A 10,005-nucleotide genomic window follows, 5' to 3' on the forward strand; every position below is an offset into this window, starting at 1 on the left:
GTCCATGATGGTTTGTGACACACACACAGTCCATTGGGGTTTATGACACACACACTTTCCAATGGGGTTTGAGACACACGCAATCTTTCTAATGGGCTTGTGACACACACGCTGTCCAATGGGGTTTCTCACAAACACTCTGTCCAATGAGGATAGTGACAAACACGCTGTACAATGGTGTTTGTGACACACTCAATCTGTCCAATGCGCTTGTGACACACACGCTGTCCAATGGGGTTCGTGACACACACTCTGTCCAGTGGGGTTTGTGACACACACACTGTCCAATGGGTTTTGTGACACACACGCTGTATAATGGCGATTGTGACACATACACGCTGTCCAACGGGGTTCGTGACACACACTCTGTCCAGTGGGGTTTGTGACACAGAGACTGTCCAATAGGGTTTGTGGCACACACACGCTATCCAATGGGGTTTGTGACACATAAACTTTGCAATGGGGTTTGTGACACACACACTTTGTACAATGGTGCTTGTTACACAGACGCTGTCCAACGGGTTTTGTGACACACACAATCTGTCCAATGAGCCTATAACACACACACTGTCCAATAGTGTTTGTGACACACACGCTATGCAATGGGGTTTGTGACACACGCACACTGTCCTGTAGGGATTGAGACACACACACTTTCTAAAGCGGTTTGTTACACACACGCTATACAAAGGGTTTTGTGACACACACTCTGTCCAATGGGGACTGTGACACACACACTCTGTCCAATGGTGTTTGTGGCACACAAGATATCCAATGGGGTTTGTGACATGAACAGTATCCAATAGGGATTGTGATTACACACTTTGTCCAATGGGGTTTGTGACACACACACTCTGTCCAATGGGTCCTATGACACGCCCACTGTCTAATGGGGTTCGTGACACACACGCTGTCCAGAGGGGTTGTGACACACACACTGTCCAATATGGTTTGTGACACACAGACGATGTCCAATGGGGTTTGTGACACGCTCACTGACCATCGGTGTTTGTGACACACACAGTCTGTCGAATGGGTCTTGTGACACACACGCTTTACAATGGGGTTTGTGACACACACTCTGTCCAATGGGTCTTGTGACACACACACTCTGTCCAATGGTTCTTGTGAAACACACACTGTCCAATGGGGCTTGTGACACACACACAATTTCCAAAGGTGTTTGTGAGACACCAGCTGTCCAACGGGGTTTGTGACACAGATGCTGCACAATGGGGATTGTGACATACACACTGTCCAATAGGGTTTGTGACTCACACACGCTATCCAAAGGGGTTTGTGACACACACACACTGTCCAATGGTGTTTGTGAAACGCATGCTGTCCAATGGGTTTTGTGAGACACACACTGTGTCCAATGGGGTTTGTGACACACACAATTTCCAATGGTTCTTCTGACACACACACTGTCCAATGGGGTTTGTGACACACACACTCTGTCCAATGGGGTTCGTGACACACACAATCAGTCCAATGGCGACTGTGACACACACGCTGTCCAATGGGTTTTGCGACACACACAATCTGTCCAATGGGGATTGTGACACACACGCTGTCCGATGGGTTTTGTGACACACACTCTGTACATTGGGCTTGTGACACACACGCTGTCCAATGGGGTTTGTGACACACACGCTGACCTGGAGGGTTTGTGACACACACACGCTGTCCAATGGGGTTTGTGACACTGACACACACACTGTCCAATGGTGTTTGTGACACACACACTATCCAATGGGATTTGTGACACACACTGTCCAATGGGGTTTTTGACACACACGCTGTCCAATGGGGATTGTGACACATACACGCTGTCCAATGGGGTTCGTGACACACACTCTGTCCAGTGGGTTTAGTTTCACACACACACTGTCCCATGGAGTTCCTGACACACAAACGCTATCAAATGGGGTTTGTGACACACACACTCTGTCCAATGGGCTTGTGACTCACACGCTCTCCAGCGGTGTTTGTGACACACACGCTATCCAGTGGGGTTTGTGACAAACACTGTCCTATGGGGTTTCTGAGACACACGCTGTCCAATGGGGATTGTGACACACATGCTGTCCAATGGGGTTTATGACACACACACTGTCCAATGGGGTTTGTGACAAACACACTGTGCAGGGGGGTTTGTGACGCACACGCTGTCCAATGGGGTTTGTGATACACACGCTGTCCAATGGGGATTGTGACAAATACACGCTGTCCAATGGGGTTCGTGAGACACACTCTGTCCAGTGGGTTTAGTTACACACACACGCTGTCCCATGGTGTTTGTGACACACAAACACTATCCAATAGGGTTTGTGACACACACACTCTGTCCAAAGGGCTTGTGACACACAAGCTCTCCAATAGTGTTTGTGACACAATCGCTATCCAGTGGGGTTTGTGAAACACACGTTTTCCAATGGGGTTTGTGACACACATACACTGTCCAATGGGTTTTGTACACACACTCTGTCCATTGGGCGTGTGACACACACGCTGTCCAACGGGGTTTGTGACACAGACACTGTCCAGTGGTGTATGTGACAGACGCGCTGTCAAATGTGGTTTGTGACACACAAACTGACCTGGGGGGTTTCTGACACACACAGGTTGTCCATTGGGGTTTGTGACATACACACACTGTCCCATGGGGTTTGTGACACAGACGCTGTCAAATGGGGTTTGTGACACACACACTGACCTCGGGGGTTTGTGACACACACAGGCTGTCCAATGGGGTTTGTGACACACATGCTGTCCAATGGGATTTGTGACACACACTGTCCAGTGGGGTTTCTGACACACACGCTGTACAATGGGGATTGTGACACACATGCTGTCCAATGGGGTTTATGACACACACGGTCACCAATGGGGATTGTGACACACACAATGTCCATGACGGTTTGTGACACACACACGCTGTACAATGAGGATTGTGACACACACACTCTGTCCAATGGGCTTGTGACACACACACTGTCCAATGGGATTTCTGACACACACGCTGTCCAATGGGGATTGTGACACACATGCTTTCCAATGGGGTTTATGACACACACACTCTGTCCAATGGGGTTTGTGACAAACACACTGTCCAGGGGGGTTTGTGACACACACACTGTCCAATAGGGTTTGTGACAGACACATGCTATCCAAAGGGGTTTGTGACACTCACACTATCTAATGGGGTTTGTGACACACACGGTATACAAAGGGTTTGAGAGACACACAATCTGTCCAATGGGGATTGTGACACATATGCTGTCCAATGGGTATTTTAACACATACACTCTATCCAATGCGTCTTGTGACATGCACGCTATCCAATGGGGATTGTGACACACACACGCTGTCCAATGGGGTTTGTGACACACACACTCTGTCCAATGGGTCTTCTGACACGCACGCTGTCAAATGGGGTTCATGACACACACGCTGTCGAGTGGGGTTTGTGACACACACACTGTCCAATGAGGTTTGTGACACACACACGCTATCCAATGGGTTTTGTGACACGCACACTTTCTAAAGAGGTTTGTGATACACACACGCTGTCCCATGGGGTTTGTGACACACACGCTGACCAATTGGGTTTGTTACACACACTGTCTAATGAAGTTTGTGACACACACACGCTGTCCAACAGTGTTTGTGACTCACAGTCGCTGTCCAATGGCTTTTGTGACACACACACTGTCCAGTGGGTTTTGTGAAAAACACACACTCTCCAATGGTGTTTGTGACACACATGCTGTCCAATGGGGTTTGTGAAACAGACGCTGTCCAATGGGGATTGTGACACACACACGCTGTCCAATGGGGTTTATGAAACACACTCTGTCCAATCGGGTTTGTGACACACACAATCTGTCCAATGGGTTTTGGGACACACTCGCTGTCGAGTGGAATTTGTGACACACACACTGTCCAATAGGGTTTGTGACACACGCACGCTATCCAAAGGGGTTTGTGACATGCACAATTTCCAAAGGGTTTTGTGACACACACGCTGTCCAATGATGATTGTGACACACACACACTGTCTAATGGGGTTTATGAAACACACGCTGTCCAATGGGGATTGTGACACGCACAATCTGTCAAATAAGGATTGAGACACACACGCTGTCCAATGGGGATTATGACACACACGCTGTCCAATGACTATTTTGACACACACGCTGTCCAATGGGGTTTGTGAAATACACAATCTTTCCAATGGGTCTTGTGACACACACGCTGTCCAATGGGGTTCGTGACACGCACACATTCTAAAGGGGTTTGTGACACAAACACTCTATCCAAAGGGTTTTGTGACACACACACTGTCCAATGGGGTTTATTATACACACTCTGTGTCCAATGGTACTTGTGACACACACGATGTCCAATGGGTTTCGTGACACTCAGGCTATCCAATGGGGTTTGTGATAAACACACTCTGTCCAATGGTACCCGTGACACACACGCCATACAATCGGTTTTGTGAGACACACAGTGAACAATGGGGATTGTGACACACACGCGATGTCCAATGGGGTTTTTGAAAAACACATTGCCCAATGGGGTTTGTGACACACACGCTGTCCAATGGAGATGGCGACACACACAGGCAGTCCAATGCTGTTTGTAACACACACGCTGTCCAATGGGGATTATGACACACACGCTGTCCAATGGTGTTTCTGACACGGATGCTGTCCAATGGGGTTTGTGACACACACGCTTTCCAATGGGGATTGTGACACACAAGCTACCCAGTGGGGTTTGACACACACTCTGTCCTACGTGGATTGTGGCACACACACGCTGTCCAATGGGGTTTGTGACACACCCACTGTCCAATGGGGCTTGTGACACATACATAGTCCAATGGGGTTTGACACACACTCAACCTGTCCAATGGAGTTTGTGATACACACGCTGCCAAATTATGTTTGTGACACCCACTCTCTCGAATGGGGTTTTTGCCATAGACACTGTCCAAAGGGGACTGTGACACACACACAATATCAAATTTGGTATGTGACACACACACTCTGTCCAATAGGATTTTTGACACACACGCTGTCCAATGGGGATTGTGAAACAAACACTGTCCAGGAGGGTTTGTGACACACACACTCTCCAAAGGGGTTTGTGACACACACGCTCGCCAATGGGGATTGTGAACATACACAATGTCCATGACGGTTTGTGACACACACTCTGTCCAATGGGGTTTGTGGAAAAACACACACTGTCCAATAGGGTTTGTGACACACACACGATATCCAATGGTGTTTGTGACACACACACTTTCTAATGGGGTTTGTGACACACACGCTATACAAAAGGTTTTGTGACACACACACTGTCTAATGGGGATTGTGACACACACACGATGTGCAATGGTGTTTGTGACACACACGCTGTGTAGTGGGGTTTGTGACACAGACACTGTCCAATGGGGATTGCGACATACACACGCTGACCATGGGGTTTGTGACACAGACGCTGTCCAATTGGGATTGTGACATACACACGCTATCCAATCGGGTTTGTGACATGCACACTTTCCAAAGGGTTTTGTGACACACACAGTGTCCAATGGTGTTTGTGATACACTTGCTGTCCAAGGGGGTTTATGACACACACACTGTCCAATAGGTTTGTGACACACATACGCTATCAAATGGGTTTTGTGGCACATACACTGTCCTATGGGGTTTGTGACACACACACACTATCCAATGGGGACTGTGACACACACACGCTGTCTAATGGTGTTTATGACACACACGCTGTCCAATGGGGTTTGTGACACACAAAATCTGTCCAATGGGGATTGTGACACACACGCTCTCCAATGGGGTTTGTGACATGCACAATCTGTCCTATGGGGATTGTGACACATACACGCTGTTTAATGGGGTTTATGACACAGACGCTGTCCAATGGGGTTTCTGACACACACAAACTGTCCAATGGATATTGTGACACACACGCTGTCCAACGGGGTTTGTGAAACACACAATCTGTCCAATGGGTCTTGTGACACACACGCTGTCCAATGGGGTTCGTGACACACACGCTGTCCAATAGGGTTTGTAACACAATCACGCCACACAATGGTGTTTTTGACACGCACACTTTCTAAAGGGGTTTGTGACACAAATATGCTATCCAAAGGGTTTTGTGACACACACAAAGTCCAATGGGTTTTGTGATACACACTCTGTGTCCAATGGTACTTGTGACACACATGGTGTCCAATGTGGTTCGGGACACACACGCTGTCCAATGGGGTTTGTGATAAACACACTCTGTCCAATGGTACTTGTCACACACGCTATACAATCGGTTTTGTGACAAACACACTGTCCAATGGGGATTGTGACACACACATGATGTCCAAAGCTGTTTGTAACACACACGCTGTCCAATGGGGATTGTGACACACACGCTGTCCAATGGTGTTTGTGACACATATGCTGTCAATGGGTTTTGTGACACACACACTGTACAATGGGGTTTGTGGTACACACTGTGTCCAATGGGGTCTGTGGACAAACAAACACTGTCCAATGGTGTTTGTGACACACACGCTGTCTAATGGGGATTGTAGCACACACAATCTGTCCAATGGGGATTGTGACATGCACGCTGTCCAATGGGGTTTGTGACACGCACGCTCTGTCCAATGGGTCTTGTGACACACACGCTGTCCAATGGGGATTGTGACACACATGCTGTCCAATGGGTGTTGTGACACACACGCTGTCCAATGGGGTTCGTGACACACACGCTGTCCTATATGGTTTGTGACACACTCACGCTATCCAATGGGGTTTGTGACACGCACACTTTCTAAAGGGGTTTGTGACACAAACACGCTATCCAAAGGGTTTTGTGACACACTCAGTGTCCAATGGGGTTTGTGATACACACTCTGTGTCCAATGGTACTTGTGACACACACGCTGTCCAATGGGGATTGTGACACACACACGATGTCCAATGGTGTTTGAGACACACACGCTGGACAATGGGGTTTGTGACACACACTCTATCCAGTGGGGTTTGTGACACAAACACACTGTCCAATGGGGATTGTGACAGACGCATGATGTCCAATGGGGTTTGTGACAAACACATTGTCCAATGGGGTGTGTGACACACAGGCTGTCCAATGGACATTGCGACACACACACGCTGTCCAATGCTGTTTGTGACACACAGGCTGTCCAATAGCGTTTGTGGCACACACTCTGTCCAATGGGGTTTGTGGACAAACACACACTGTCCAATGGTGTTGGTGACACACACGCTTTCCAATGGGGATTGTGACACACAAGCTGCCCAGTGGGGTTTGACACACACTCTGTCCTACGTTCATTGTGGCACACACACGCTGTGCAATGGGGTTTGTGACACACCCACTGTCCAATGGGGCTTGTGACACACACATAGTCCAATGGGGTTTGACACACACTCAACCTGTCCAATGGAGTTTGTGATACACACGCTGCCAAATTATGTTTGTGACACCCACTCTCTCGAATGGGGTTTTTGCCACAGACACTGTCCAAAGGGGACTGTTACACACACACAATATCAAATTTGGTATGTGACACACACACTCTGTCCAATAGGATTTGTGACACACAGGCTGTCCCATGGGGATTGTGAAACACTCACTGTCCAGGAGGGTTTGTGACACACACACTCTCCAACGGGGTTTGTGACACACACGCTCGCCAATGGGGATTGTGACATACACAATGTCCATGACAGTTTGTGACACACACTCTGTCCAATGGGGTTTGTGGAAAAACACACACTGTCCAATAGAGTTTGTGACACACACACGATATCCAATGGTGTTTGTGACACGCACACTTTCTAATGGGGTTTGTGACACACACGCTATACAAAAGGTTTTGTGACACACACACTGTCTAATGGGGATTGTGACACACACACGATGTACAATGGTGTTTGTTACACACATGCTGTCCAATGGGGTTTGTGATACAGACGCTGTCCAATGGGGATTGTGACACACTCGCTGTCCAATGGGGTTTGTGACACACACAGGCTGTCCAATGTGGTTTGTGACACACACGCTGTCCAAAGGGATTTGTGACACACAAAGTCCAACGGGGTTTCTGACACACAAGCTGTCCACTGGCGATTGTGACACACATGCTGTCCAATGGGGTTTATGACACACACACTTTGTCGAAAGGGATTTGTGACAATCAGACTGTCCAGGGGGGTTTGTGACGCATACGCTGTCCAATGGGGTTTGAGACACACGCGCTGTCCAAAGGGGATTGTGACACACACACTCTGTCCAATGGGGTTTGTGACATATACACTGTGCAATGGGGTTTGTGACACAGACACACTGTCCGATGGGGATTGAGACACACACGCTGTCCAATGGGGTTTTGTGACACACACACTGTGCAATGAGGATTGTGACACACACTCACTGTCCAATGGTGTTTGTGACACGCATGCTGTCCAATGGGTTTTGTGACACATGCACTGTCCTTGGGGGTTTGTGAGCCCGACTCTAGCCAGTTGGATTTGTGACAAGCTCACTGTCCAACGGTGTTTGTGACACACACGCTTTCCAATGGGGTTTGTGACAAACACACACTGTCCAATGGGGTTTGTGACACACACAATCTGTCCAATGGGGATTGTGACACAAAGACAGTCCAATGGGTATTGTGACACACACGCTGTCCAATAGGATTTGTGACACACACACTCAATCCAATGGGTCATGTGACACACACGCTGTCCAATGGGGTTCTTGACACACACGCTGTCCAATAGGTTCTGTGACACATACATGGTCTCCAATGGGGTTTGTGACACGCACACTTTCTAAAGGGGTTTGTGACACACGCACGCTATCCAAAGGTTTTTGTGACATACACACTGTTCAATGGGGTTAGTGATACACACACTGTGTCCAATGGTACTTGTGACACACACGTTGTCCAATGGCGTTTGTAAAACTCACGCTGTCCAATGGGGATTGAGACACACACGCTGTCCAATGCTGTTTGTAAAACTCACACTGTCCAATTGGGATTGTGACACACATGCTCTCCAATGGTGTTTGTGACATGGATGCTTTCCAATGGGATTTGTGACACACTCAATGTCCAATGTTGTTTGTGGCACACACTCTGTCCAATGGGGTTTGTGGACACACACACACTATGCAATGGTGTTTGTGAAACACACAATGTCCAAAGGGGATTGTGACACACACGCTGTCCAGTGGGGTTTGTCACACACATTCTTTCCAACGGGGATTGTGACACAGTCACGCTGTCCAATGGGGTTTGTGACACACCCACTGTCCAATGGGGTTTGTGATACACACTGTAAAATTGTGTTTGTGACACCCACTGTCTCCAATGGGGTTTTTGCCACAGACATTGTCCAAGGGGCCTGTGAGACACACACGCTGTCAAATGGGGTATGTGACACACGCACTCTGTCCTATAGGATTTGTGACACACACGCTGTCCAATGGGATTTGTGTTTACACACGCTCACCAATGGGGTTTCTCACACACACTCTGTCCATTGGGGTTTGTGACACACACTCGGTTCAATGGCGTTTGTCACAGACACTCTGTCCAATGGTGTTTGTGACACACACGCTGTCCAATGGGGATTGTGTCACATAGACACTGTCCAATGGGGTTCGTTACACACACTCTGTCCAGTGGGGTTTGTGACACTGACACTGTCCAATAGGGTTTGTGACACAGACGCTGTCCAATGTGGATTGTGACATACACACTTTCCAATAGGGTTTTTGACACACACACGCTATCCAAAGGGGTTTGTGACACACACACGCTATCCAATGGGTTTTGTGAAACAAACACTTTCTAATGGGGTTTGTGACACGCACGCTATCCAAAGGGTTTTGTGACACACACAATGTCCAATGCGGATTGTTACACAC

The sequence above is a fragment of the Columba livia genome, unplaced genomic scaffold, assembly GCF_036013475.1.
Source record: "Columba livia isolate bColLiv1 breed racing homer unplaced genomic scaffold, bColLiv1.pat.W.v2 Scaffold_105, whole genome shotgun sequence".
NCBI classification, from domain to species: domain Eukaryota; kingdom Metazoa; phylum Chordata; class Aves; order Columbiformes; family Columbidae; genus Columba; species Columba livia.